This window comes from Oryza sativa, chromosome 6 (assembly GCF_034140825.1).
Source record: "Oryza sativa Japonica Group chromosome 6, ASM3414082v1".
NCBI lineage: Eukaryota > Viridiplantae > Streptophyta > Magnoliopsida > Poales > Poaceae > Oryza > Oryza sativa.
The window spans coordinates 9,907,682-9,922,550 of NC_089040.1; positions in this window are offsets into that span (position 1 = coordinate 9,907,682).

The following is a 14,869-nucleotide window of genomic DNA, read 5'->3' on the forward strand; positions in this document are numbered from 1 at the left end:
ATGCCATAGCTGACCCACGCTAACTAATCTCCATTATGGCTGAATCGCGCTAGCTAATCCAATATGATTACATTTTCACACACATGGGCCTAGGCTTGAATTGCACTACATAGTATCAACAAAAAGTGTTGGAGACATGGTACAGAAGAGGCTAGCTCCATCAAGAAGGACAACGGGAAGTTTTATAAGCAGTGTGCTGTTGTGTTCTCCGATGTCTCCTAGTCCAAAGTGTTTGCACTAGAAAATATGTGATCGTTGTGAGAGGTGTGAAGTGCCCGAATTAAATGAAACTTCATACTCCTAGCATATACTCCCTCCGTCCCACAATATAAGGGATTTTGGGTTTTTGCTCGTAACGTTTGACCACTCGTCTTATTCAAATTTTTTTTTGCAAATGTAAAAAACGAAAAGTTGTGCTTAAAGTACGGTAGATAATAAAGTAAGTCACAAATAAAATAAATAATAATTTCAAAAATTTTTGAATAAGACGAGTGGTCAAACGTTGTAAGCAAAAACTCAAAATCCCTTATATTATGGGACGGAGGGAGTATATATTATTTCGATGGTGTTTCGGTGCGGCACATGTGCCTGTATATATCTCTTCTCTCTGTAAGATTCTTCTTGAGAAGGTTTGGTTGGCTAGCATTCTCCAGAAGCCGGTATGAAACATACCATTCTCGCTACTTATAGAGCAAGTTCCAGCTGAAATGCTATTGATTTTATCTGGTTGAACCACAATTAATGCACAAAAAATATTTTTGTATGGAGCGTATATATAAGCATAAAAGCTGAACCGAGAGATGCACTGAGTCTTCCGGATTATGAACGTGCATGCCTGCTGTAAATAAAAGCTGAATAGTTATTGCTCTATATATTAAGCTTTTCTTACGGTATAAATTCACGTACATGAGGTGGTCTGGAAATATATATAGAGATGCATTGCGAGGTCAGGGCCTCAGAGGTACATTATGGGAGTAGGAAAGGAAATTTTATGAAATTAATTTGAAACTGATTTAACAAGCCAAATTGGTAATAGAGGAAATCACCACTACTATGATAGCTCCTGATTTTGCATACATCTAAGTACAACTACTCTCTGTGGTTTTTTCAGGTTTGAACAGTGATAAAAAACCCTTTCTAATGTAGAATTTGAAAATGGATATTGTTCCTTTTTTTCAAACAATCAGAGCATATTTATGGAAAATGGGAGATGCACATTAATTTATATCAAATTTTGTTTGATACTGGAAGTTTTTTATTGAACTCAGCCAATTCACCAAGATGATACAAAAGTATTGAGCACACTCCGGGTCTTTGTATAACTAGGATATACACAGCTAAAACACACAAACCTAAAAGTTTATAAGAAAATTAAAGCAAGTTCAGGAAGTATTATGAGCCATCAATCATAACACTAGATCGCCACCTATGCTCTGGGTAAAAAAAGTCCATGACCACTTAATCCATGTACGCATTGGATAATTAAATAAGCAACCTGCACAGGAGACACTACTAGAAAAATCATTTGTTGCCACGAAAAAAATCGTGGTATCAATACTAAAATTGTGGCAATAGATACATGTTGCCACAATTTTAAAATCGTTGCTAGCCGTGGTAATAAATAGCGTAGTAATAGGTTATTACAACGGTTTTTATTTAGTGGTAATAAATTTAGATGTTGCCATGGAATGGATGTGGCAAAAAGTCATATTGCAACACTTCACATCGTTGTATTAAAAATTATTGCCACCACTCCATATGTGGCATTAGTTTTATGTACCAAATTAAAAGTTCAAATACTAGTCTATCATCCTATATATTTATCTATTTATTTTTTTGATATCATGTCTTGGCTAGGATTCGAACCCAAGACCTATCCTTCATGCGTGCTCCCCTTTACCAACTCACTTACGCATTAATTCTGTTGAAAAATGCATATCATTCTATTTGAGCCTACCTAACTGAGATTTGAATCATAGATTTGAATATCTAAAATATTTCAAATGAAAAAGTTATCACCTATAAAATTGTAGATCTCGTCGAGAGCTATAATTTTCATATAAAATTTGTCTCAGTCCGTGTCCATATGAAAAAATTAAGTTAAATTATGAGACGACAATTTTTTATTGCAACCAATTTGTTGATCGTGGCAACAAAAAATAGTGAAAAGTACCATGTACTATGTAAATTGCCACAAAAATTAAAATTGTGGCGATAGAACATGTTTTTTGCAACAGTACGATTTTTTGTGGCGATATCTCATTTTCTATTGCAACAAAAGTACTAAATAAAACAACGATTGTAGATTGTTGCAATAAAATATAATTATTTGCCACAGAAAAATTATCATTGCAATAGTACAATATATTGCTACGAATTATTTTTTGTTGTAATAATTTGGTGGCAATAGCTCAATTTTCTTGTAGTGAGAAGAAATAACTTTTCTGTAAAACCAGCATAACTAAAGCGAGTAACAAGTAACAGCCACCCCTAATAGAACTTATGGTTGTAAATAGTTTTGAACTCTCAAAAGCCAACAAGTAAAGAATAAAGACTATGTGATAGAGTACTTCTTGATACGACATATATGATACCAAACTAAGTTAGCAAAATGACATTCAAGGAACATGTGTACTTCAATTATCTTCTTATCGTGACCAAAATAACAATTTTGGTTGCCTTGCCGATTATGTTTAGCTGGATTGCATTGGTTAGCACAACTCCACGACGAAGGTAGCAAAGAAAAATCTTGATCTTTACCTTCAGTTTACAAAGGCGTCCATTTATGTTCAGGACACCACTATAAACTTGTGCCAAGTAGTGAATTTACACGGTAAACTACCCACTATGCGTCAAATTGTTTAGAGAAAATTTTATAAAACGAACACATACTTTGATCAAACTATAATAGAACTACATATTCAACTAGGTGTATCACCAAACTACAGAATTAGCACCAAGCTTATTATAAAACTATAAATTTAAGATGAAATGTCACGAAACTACAAATTTAATAACTAAACTATCACAGAACTACATGTTTGAACTACATGTTTAGAAAAAACAATAATGTTTATAGCTCTAATGTAACAATTTACTAAATACTCTCTTCGTCCTAACATATAACAATTTTTAGTTTCTAGAATTTACCTCAAAATATAATAACTTCCCCACCAAAATTTTATTCTTAACCATTCAATTTCTCCACCTGTCCTCACTTCCTATCCAATCACAACCTTTGTCCATTTAATTCTACCTACCTTTTAATTACCGTGTTCACCCCTAAACTTTATTATACACTGGAACGGAGGTAGTAACTTCTACGAATTGTACATGCCACGTAGTGAGTATGATACACAGGTACGCACTGCTGCCAATGAATTTTTTTGGGTTTGCTCTCGATCGTAACGTTCACCATGAAAGCGAATTCCTGTTGGTGTAATAACTAGAGGACAAGCCTATTGTCACTTCATCGTTATGTTGGGGACACACCTTCGAAGAGCACACCAAGTTCAAATTAGCTTAGACCATCTCAAACAGCCTCTTCAAATTAAACTCTTCAAACATCCATATTCCATATAGTCAACTCTCCATCTGAGTTGGCTAGTCAAACTAGCTACTCACTCTAACAGCCTCTCCATCTACCATTTCCATTATAAGTCTTTAACAAATGGGACCCATATGTGCTACATTTTTCCTCCTCTGCTCTTAGACGCACATCCGTAGAATTGCCTACAATCGAGACACAATCATGACCTAAAAAAAGCAAAAAGAAGGGGTAGAAAATGTTCTTTGTGAGCCTTTTTACGGTCCTGTAAAACACCGCAGATTGGCCTGCCAAACTGTATCATTCAAAAATTCAGAGCAAAGCTCCATTTCTTCAGAAAATTAAAAAGTGTACATGTGGAGATGGAGTCCTCCATGATATGAACATTTCGCGAGCTGACGACGTGAACTCCAGTGGTCTCCGGGCTGTCCTCCGGCGAGGTTATCCTCATGTAGTTGGCCTTGACGTGTGAGCACCTGGTGAACGTCAGGTGGCTTTCCTGGCTGTTTTTCAGGGTGATCCCCATCATGCTGATAGCCTGATACCCTGACAATCCTCGAAGTGCAGCGCCTACAAATTCTCCATCGTTTTGGTCCAAATCCTCTGGAGCTAGACGAAATCTCTGATCAAATCGGACCACAAAAAAAATAAACTCTCACCTCTGGAGCAGCCAAGGTAGTGCAATTCTGCAGAGGCAAGAACATGAGAGAGAAAACACACCATTGTTCAGAACTTCAGAATAATTCATATCTTCTGTATAGCGAAAGCACCATTATGTGTGGGGCCCACGATTGACTAGTCACTTTTGGCTGGCTAAATTTGGCTAGTGGAGGGAAGGTTTTGGCTAGCCAGATGGTTTAACCATCCGGTTGGAGAGGCTGTTGGAGCATGTTTTTTTTTTTTTGCTAGAATGGCTAAAATTTAGCTTGAAGAGTGAAATAGAGAGGTTGTTGGAGATGCTCTTACATCAACAAGTTTTCTGCAAGTTGGCCAAACATGCCAGCTTGCGTTGCATATCACTGAAGAAGAATTCGTCGTGATGGCGTCAGTGATCTTGGAGAGATTATCATCGTCGTTACTGCATTCTCCAGTCCCCGATGCCCCCCCATGTCCACAGGACTTGCATATTGCGAGATCAGGTTATCTTCCTGTTGACACACGCCTAAATTGATCAGTTTATGGCTACTCGATCTGCCTCTAGCGATGTCAGACAAGCTTATTAGCTCAACTTTGTCTGCCTAGACTCAAGCTGAATATAAATCAGTGGCGTCGTCAGGCTCGAGCTCGTCTCGATGAATTAAACCTTACACGAATGGTCATCGAAATCTCGAGCTCCAATTCAATTCCTTTGATAAATACATAGTGAACTTTAGCTTGACCTTGATGTTTAGATAAAAGCATTCATCCAAACGTTACGAAACTCTAGCTAGCTAATCGTTTGGAGCTCAAATCAAGCCTAGGAATGATCAACTGTAGAATTAATATAAACCACTGGGGCCATTCTAACAATGGTGAAATCCGCACTAGTTGGTGAAATAGGATTTTTGAGAATCAAATCCAACCTGCAATTTCGTAGAGGTTGTAATAATCTGTACGATGCCATCAAACTACTTCAAGGCCCCATGCATGGATATTGTACAAAAGCAGTAATTAACCCATGTTACCCTAACACGGTTACTGCAATCTCCTTCCCGACTCTCCAATTTTTTGCATGTTAGCACATAGGGTCAGACACATCGTGCGCAACAAACTTGTGCAAGCACTGATTGAGAAATCATTCGATGAGATGGTGATGCTGTAATGCCTCCCAGTCCTACGGTACTAGTACGTAGTTCACTGACGGTGCCGGTCCAAGACGTATTAGATGTACTGCAGCCGCGGCAACGAGGAGAAGGGGAAGGTGCGAGATGCCGCCGCCGACGCCGACGCCGCTGGTGCATGTGGAGGAGGAGGATGGGAGATGGATGTGGAAGGTGGAGGAGAGGAGGATGGGAGAAGAGAAGGATGTGGATAAGGATGTATTGGTGTGAGCGGGGCTGGCTATAAAGATCTCCGGTTCAGCTGGCTCTGTTGGTTGGGTACTGGTTTATTAAAAATAAAAAAAAAATGACACCTCTAGTATTAATGTCGGTTTTTTCCTTTATAACTAGCACCTATAGCTGTTTAAAGGTTATGGTTCAGTGCCGGTTGAGCTGACACCTATAAGAGGTTTTATAGTAGTGACTTAACATTCTGTTTACGTATAGGTTGTCAATTGTTGTTAACCTTAACAATGAACTCTTGATGTGAAATTATTCTCTGCAAACTACTGGGCGAACACAACATGCAATTACCTAAATTGCATGCACCAATACCCAATGAACATACTCCCTCCATTTTTTTAATAGATGAAGCCGTTGACTTTTTCTCACATGTTTAACCATTCGTCTTATTTAAAAAATTTATGTAATTATAATTTATTTTGTTATGAGTTGTTTTATCACTCATAATACTTTAAGTGTGATTTATATCTTATACATTTGCTTAAAATTTTTGAATAAGACGAATGGTCAAACATGTGAGAAAAAGTCAACGGCGTCATCTATTAAAAAACGGAGGTAGTATTAGTTATTGACTCAGACTGACTCATCAGCTCTGTGCCGAGGTCGGGTTCCTTGTGAATAACAAAGTCGAGGCAGCTTAATTTCATAGATTGAAGACCAGAGTACGCGCACCATCGCACACGCGCGCCTACCGTGTTGGTCGTGGTGGCGACACATGCAATCAGAGCCTCGCGTTCCTCTATCGGAGTTATACCCACATGTGTCTTCGATCGATCTCACCCATATTACTGCCACTTTCCTAATGCATCGCCCCAACCACGAGCCAGCCGATGGTCTCAGCCAAGACCAGCCCCAGGGCAATATTTGCATATGCTTCATCGGCAACCATCTATGTGCTCTTACGTGGGTCTGAAGAGGCCCTTTCCCATGTCTTTGAAGTCTGGTAGAACAAACATTCATGAGCAGCACAATATTGTTGTGTTCTCTGATGCCTCCTAACCCTAGCTAGCTGTGCTGGAATTAGTGAGATCGATCGATCTCATTGCTCCAACTGCGGATAATAAAAGATAAGATATGTCAAGCTGAATGTTCTGTCAATTGCACGACGCTACTACAAATCCACTTCAAGCTTTCCTCGAGGTTTGGCAGCTGGCTTTCATTAGGATTTTGGATGCAAGTATATGGCCACCTGAGTTACCTGTCTCTCCCCATTTATATGGAATGTATATTTTGCATGTAAGCTTGACCTCGCCTGGCTGGACCTATAGATGGCCAAAAGGCCCGCCCAGCACGGCTGGGCACGGTCCACCAGCCATCAGGCCGGCACGGCCCGATCGGCACTTCGTGTCGGGCCGTGCCGGCCCATGGGCTGCACCTCATGCCCAGGCACGGCCCACCAGCTGTCGGGCCGTGTCGTGCCGGCACGAAAGGCCGGTGGCCCATCGGGCCTTTTTAAAAATAAGTCTATTTTTCGTCCTCCTTATTGGGCTATTACATATGTACAGCTAAAATAAGTCTATTTTCCATCCCTCCTCTTTGGGCTGACATATGTATAGCTAAAATAAGTCTATTTTCCGTCGCTCCTCTTTCGGCTGACATATGTATAGATAAAATAAGTCTATTTTACATCCCTATTCTTTCGTCCAGGACATATAATATGTCTATTTTTACTACCCAATTTATTTGTGTATCGGGGTTGGCTGCCGGCCCATCGTGCCGGGCCGGCCTGGTCGTGCTGGGCCAGCCCAACGTGCCGTTGGAGGGGCCCAGGCACGGCTCGGTGGTCGGGCCGGGCCGACACGGGCCCGACCTCCGTCGGGCCGTGCCGTGCTTGGGCCAGGCCAAAATGCCGTGCCATGGGCTGAGCCGTCGGGCCTCGAGCCTTTTGGCCATCTATAGCTGGACCACCAGCCATACACCCAATTATTTGAAGTATTTATTATTGTGTTGGTACAAGGATTTATATTTCATGAGAAGCCCAAAGGAAATTGTGGTCAAGAATAAGGCAACAGATTTTAGTAAGCATAGAACACTTAAGAGGGAGAGAAAGCACATGTGGCACATATATATCGACAATGTTGTATAGCATACATGCAGATATTATTTGCAGTCAAAAACGAATCCTATATGAAAGCTGAACCAACAAATGTGTTAATTAGTACATCAGACATAAAAAGGACTTTCTAAAATATTCGTGGAATAAGCGAAATGGCATATTTGCAAACAAAAAATGATCTATGAATAAAACTTTTATATATGTGAACTTATCCATCTAAAAGCAAATGCTGAAAAATAAACTTCGATGAAAAAATCTCAAATCAGTTTCAAATTTAAGATTGAAAATTTAAATTTTAGCTGATAAGCATAAGTATATAAGCCAAAAAATGAGGTCCTATAATAGAATAAGTTAACCCGGTCGCTTTTCTATAGAACCATCTATGAATATGATACATATCCGGAAAAGGAGAAATATCTATGAGCACCACACCGGCCAGTCACTGATACCATAATTTTTCCCTAAAAATTAATTTTAGTACCTCTTCAATACCATATTTGTTTTCTTTTTAACCAACACCATGTTTGCACACATGACGGGTGCCTATAACTCCATCGACAACTTGGATAAACCCAATCTCATGACACACATCGGACACACGCGAGTCTCAATAGTAAAACAACACATGGATACCGATCATGACACACCGGATCCTACTATAGGAGCCTCATCATCTGCCAACATGGACAATGCGATGTGGATTTAGCCATGTCACGCCGGTTAGCAGTTTAATATGATGGTATCTAGGCTTAACTATGAACAATAAAAATTCTATGACATTAAATTTCATCATAAAAAGATAGGTTCTACGACGAACTTAGTTTGTCACGGATGGAACAAGTTCTGTGATGAAATTTGCCAATTCGTCGTGAGGAAACTAATGTGATGCTCCGTTTTTTACGAACATGAATTCGTCACAAATTAGTCACATAAATTTTCTTATGATGAATTCGACATCTACCATGAAAATTGTAAAATCAAAGTGTGTTTGAATATTATATTGTGATGAACAATTAGCATATGAGATTATTGGTTTTGATATATATTTGGAGATTATTAGCGAATGGTTCTTGGAGATGATTGGACTTTTCAGGTGTTGAACAAGGATTGCTATTGGATTGGATCCGGTCAGACCGGCGTGTACTGAGTGGTAAGACCGGCCAGCCCACGGTCTGACCGGCCGACATTGTGTCGGTTTCGGTTTAGGGTTGATTCTTTGAATATCCTTGGATAATTCATGTTTATGACTTCTAGATGGATACTATGCGTATGTAGTAATGTTGTTTGCTAACAATTAGTCAAATTAGTAAGAACTTGTGCTCGGATATGGTTTCTTGGTTAATGCATATGTAGGTTGTCTTGATGCCTCAGGAGAATGTTGCTAGTGATGGATCTGGAGTCAACTTGGGAGAAAACGATGTCCGGACGATCTTAATATTATGTGGGATTCTTAGGCTAAAGATCAATGCACGTGGTTGGTGAAGATTACATATGGCATACGATGGAGATATTGTGTGCGTATGGGATGCAGAGTCAAATTTGTAGGGAGTCCAAATTTGGTACCATTGGAGCCTGTAAAGTTTGTTTCTTGTACGGGAAGGTTTCCTAGGGGATTAGGAATGTTGTATTGGGAAGTCTGGAGAAGTGTCGGGCTGTCGACATTCTCCTCCAAGTTTGTACCTCGACGGATGCTTGTCTTCATATAAGTAAGTGTTTGTGACTTATTTATGATATTTACTCTTATTATTTAAGTAAGATATATTCTCATCATTGCGGGTTTATCGCTCTGTTTACAAGAGTACCTTGATCTTCCATAAGGTTGGTACCGAGATTGGGGTAGTAATTAATAGCAGAGATGTAGTGTATGGGCTAGATATTACATTTCTTTGTTGTGTGCTACACGGGTTGTAGTGGTAGGCGGCAGGTGGTGATATCCCTGTCCGTCCTTCGTAATCCTCCTCGTTCGGGTACATTATAGAGCTGTAGACCGGAACCTTTTGGCAGACATGGGTAAGCAAGTGCCCGAAGCAATTGATAGAGTTTTGCCTAATCTATAAGAGTTCCTCTCTATGCTCACCTACCATTTATCTTGTGTTCTTGGGTAATCGAATAAGAAAACTAGTTCACACACGTTTCTTGTGGATACGATCACCTGAAATACTCTTGGATGAAGGCTACAATGGTATCTGTGTGTTTGTAGATTATTCCATGTTCGTAATAAATACCAGCTCGACCTCAGTAGCACGAGACAGAGTGGATCGACTGACAGGGTGACAATAGAGTCACCATCTTTCTGGATGGCAATGAGCTCCCATCAGAGCGCCGCCATGAAGTGCCGCATATCCACCGGAGTGCCTTTTGAAGACGGAAAGGCTAAGGGGCGATCGATCGCCCCTAGCACGGTCCCCCCTTTCATGTGGTTTCCTTTTTCGGCACCGTATTATTTTCCTATTTTAGTAAATTTATACACCTAAAGTTTGTACATCTCAAGTTTACGCATCTAAAGTTTAGAGACCCAAAGTTTGTAAGTCAAAACTTTATATATCCTATTCAAATTTGAATTTAAATTCAAATATTTTTTATATATTGTATTTCTATACATCTAAAGTTTATACACCTAAAGTTTATAGACCCAAAGTTTATAAGTCAAAAGTTTATATACCCGATTTCAAATTTGAATTTGAATTCAAATATTTTTATATATAGTATTTCTATGCATCTAAAGTCTATACACCTAAAGTTTATAGACCCAAAGTTTATAAGTCAAAAGTTTACATACCCGATTCAAATTTGAATTTGAATTCAAATATTAGTTTATAGACCCAAAATTTATAAGTCAAAAGTTTACATACCCATTTCAAATTTGAATTTGAATTCAAATATTTTTTTAATATAGTATTTCTATACATAAATTTTTCCAACTTTATTTTTTTTATTTTTTAAAAATGTATGGTGTAGTAGGAATAGAAGAGGGGAGGAGGAAGGGAGAGAGTAGCTTATAGGGTGATGGGGGGTGATAGCCTAGAGCGGTCACCCGCCCATCAGCCGCCCCTTTTTGAAGATGCCATTTTTGAGACGTAGGATGTGCGTGTCACTTATTTGGGATCATGTAGTAGCACTGTATGTAAGTATAACTTATTTTGTTATCACAATATTATCATTAAAGGTAGTTTAGGCATGACTTACATGTTTTTTAATTTATATTTGCACTAAATTTTAAATAAGATGAATTGTCTTATTCAAAATTTTATTATAGTAAATTGTCTAACGTCATGTCTAAAAGCCAATAAAAATGTCATACATTTCAAAACAGAGAGATTACAAATGATAGAAAAATATTATTTCTGAAATATTTTTATAGTTCAATAAGTTAACTCTATCACTTCTCTACTACATCCATGTGATACTTCCGGGGGAAAAAAAATGACAATTCATATATACGACCACATCACAAGTCACTAACAGGCAATAACATGCCTCACAAGAATTATTGTTAATTAAGGCTACGCAATTTCGAGCTTGGAGTCGAGCTTAACCTTAGCACGACAATGCATCAATAACACAACACTTCAATAATTTACTAAAACCTGCTCTGGAAGGTTGTTCGTAACTCAAGCACAGTAAATTTTGGTGAACGCTTCAGATAATCAGATAAAGTTGGTCTATGCTCTAGTTGAGGTCCAAAATCTAGTTGAGCATACAATGAGGATAGCACGGGTAACTCGCAGGCCGCAAGGTGAATAGTCATGAGTCCAACATTCTCCGACGTTGTTCCGTGCTGGCATCATATATACATGCCATCTGCCATCTATAGAACTGGTAGTAGCTCCGTACAGTCCTGAAGAACATCTCAAAGCCACGGTTCTGCTGCATTCTCGTATGCCTCCCAATCCCACTCATACCTACGAGCAGTGCTTTGAGTGGTGGCTGCAAGATCCAAAACTACATGAACGGTAACCGCATCAATCACAGAAGGTTTGAATCAAACATGTCGATATGGTTAATTGGGTGATGCCATGCATGTATATATCATCAGAATTTCAGAATGTGTGTCTCCTCACTCTCCCTGTTTCGCTTCGAATCCTGAGGAAACACTGGGTTGGCCCCTTCAATCTCATTTATACATGTGTATTTTACCGCGCGATGGGGGGCGGGACCCACCTGTCAGGCGCGTCTTCCTCCTCTCGCCCGGTATCCTCTCTCTCCCGTGAAACCCTAGCGCTGCCACCTTTGAATCCTACTCTCTTGCCCAAGTTCTGGGCGAATTAATTGCAAAAACGATCCTCTCCCCTATATTTAATTAGGAGCTCGTATGGCCGAGATACGACCATCCAAACTTAATTTAAGTGTAATTTAAATGGATATTTTCAATTGTTTATTATTGTACCATTAAATTAGGTGAACACAATATTGCTCAAGAAAAGAAAGGATCAAGCAACTTCCAGCCGAGACCCACGGGTCAAACAACTAGATCACCCGTGGACCGGGTACACAGAGACTATCCACAGAGAGAACGGAGTGAGATCCTACGTGTCAACCGAAACAAGTGGCCGTCAAACGGACCTCACGCGACTACCACGCGAACTGCACACGTGGGCAACCACGCGGCAACCACACGGGGAGGACGAGGAGAGGGCAGCGAAGGGAGAGGCTCTTACCATGGGTACAACACAGCGAGGGAACAATGGTGGCGACCGGCAACGACGAACGGAAGAGGACGACATAGACGAACGGACCAACGACGAGGGAATGGCTCTGGCGATCTTCAGGTTTGGTGAAGAGGTGGACGATGACTGGCTTGGCGCTGCGGCCTTGACGACGGCCGGAGCAAGGCGACGGTGTCGCGGTAGTGTTCCGGGGGGTCTCCGAGTAGCAAGGAGATGCAGACGAGGAGGAGGACAACATGGTGATGCCGACGGTAGCGACTGTGCAGCGAGACGGCACTCCGGTGAGACGTGAGGGGCAATCAGAGGAGGAAAATGCGAGTACGGGTTTCCGGCGGTCTCCAGGAGAGTAACGAAGGTAGGGCCGGGAATAGGAGGCGGCTGCGACACCGGGGGAAGTCGTGGCGTGGTCCGGCGCTGCTCCAGTCGATGGAAGAGGAGTGACCGGAGTTCACTAGCGTAGTAGAGAGAGGAGGTGGTGCGAGGAGGCAGTTTGGGAGCGAGGGACCTTGAACCAACGTAGCACGGAGGATGAGGAGGGTCTAGGGTTCCTTACGTAGCTGCTTGGGGAGGAGGAATTGTTGGAATTAATAGATGGGTCTTAGCCCACTCGAAGATTAATTATTTGAAAATTCACAAAAGCCCACCTCATGGGATGGCATGCATGGGGAGTTTAGTACCATATTGATTATTCTAGGAGAGGGGGACCTCCTTAAAAGGGAGGACGCCCTCCTAGCCACTTGAAGCATGTGAGGTGGAGAGAAGAGGGGGAACACACGGGCGTACTTGCTCGCCTCGCTTTGCTGGGCAGGGCAGGCGGCGCACGTGCACGACGTACATTCGAATGGTCCGAAAAATTGGTTCCTTACCCTTGCGCGGATGTAGATGAGGCTACTACTCTCTTTATGGGATACATTCTTAGCGTTCTTGGCGATTGTCTGGTCGAGGTGTATATGCATATGACGCTAAGGAGTTGTGGGATGTGGGATGCACTGAATACTAAATTCGGTGCTACTGATGCTAGCAATGATCTGTACGTTATGTAGCAGTCTCATGACTACAGTGTCAACCGTTCTGTAGTTGAGTAGGCTCATGAGATACAGACCATGGCTAAAGAACTCGTGGAGCAGTTTCATGACTACAGGATGGCTGACAACCGTTTTGTAGTTGAGCAGGCTCATGAGATACAGACCATGGCTAAAGAACTCGTGGAGCAGTTTCATGACTACAGGATGGCTGACAACCGTTCTGTAGTTAAGCAGGCTCATGAGACAGACCATGGCTAAAGAACTCGTATACTGCACTCAAACACAACAGACAGGAATACACCGTTGAGGGGTTGATAGCGTCTCTTGATGTTGAGGAGAAAGCTCATGAAAAAGACTTCGCACCTAAGGGCGATGGTGGGCAGTCCAGTGCCAATGTTGTGCACAAGGCCCAGAACAAGAGCAAGGGGAAATACAAAGCTCAGCAGACCACCAACTTCAAGAAGCAAAAGAAGAACAACAACAATCCGAACCAGGATGAGAGAACTTGCTTTGTGTGTGGCTTGCCTGGTCATTTGGCCAGGAAGTGTCCACAACGCAAGGGGATGAAAGCACCTGCAGGGTAGACTTCTAAATCTGCTAATGTGACCATTGGTAACACTAGAGAAGGAGATCTCGACGAATTACTTCTGAATAAATGTAGAAATCATATGAAAGATCCATAGCATTTCGTGACCTATTGGTAAATCAAATCAACTTTGATTCTCTATAGACCAATAATATGAGACCATTAACACGGTTAAAGCTAAACTGCTTGAAGTCTAGGCAAAAGGGGGTACTCTTTGTACAACTATATTAGTATTAGTACCAAATGCTTTAAACAGGAAATAGCTAATGTAGAATTTATCTGATATAGAACACTCATATCGATAAAATGGTTTGAACTATTTACTAGAAGGGGCACCCTGCCCTTTTTTATCCAATGCCGAATCGATGACCTATGTATAAAAAAATGAGAAAGTTTTTGGATTTGAAGAAAAAAGTAGGAATTCTATCCATTTTCATTTTCCATTTTTCTATTTAGTTTTTCTTAATGAAATTGAAAATTTTAACTAAAGGGCAAATACAAATAAAAAAACAACTTATGGTAATTTACCTACTATTTTTTCAGTTAATCAGTCTACTAATTGGTGGATTGATACAGGGGCCAATGTACATGTTTGTGCTGATATTTCGTTGTTCTCTTCTTATCAAGTCGCACGGGATTCCACCGTCCTAATGGGGAATGGGTCACATGCTTCTATTCATGGTGTTGGCACGGTAGATCTGAAGTTACTTCGGGAAAGATCGTACAGCTGAAGAATGTGCAACATGTCCCTACTATCAACAGGAATTTTGTTAGTGGCTCCCGTCTGACTAGAGACAGATTTAAGTTGGTTTTCGAGTCTAATAAAGTAGTCGTTGTGAAATCATTGTCATGATTAATATTTGTGATGAACAATTGGCTTTGTAAAATGATTTAATCGATGAATTAGTTTGAAAAAATGTGTGGATGTTGGTGTGAGTGCGTGTGA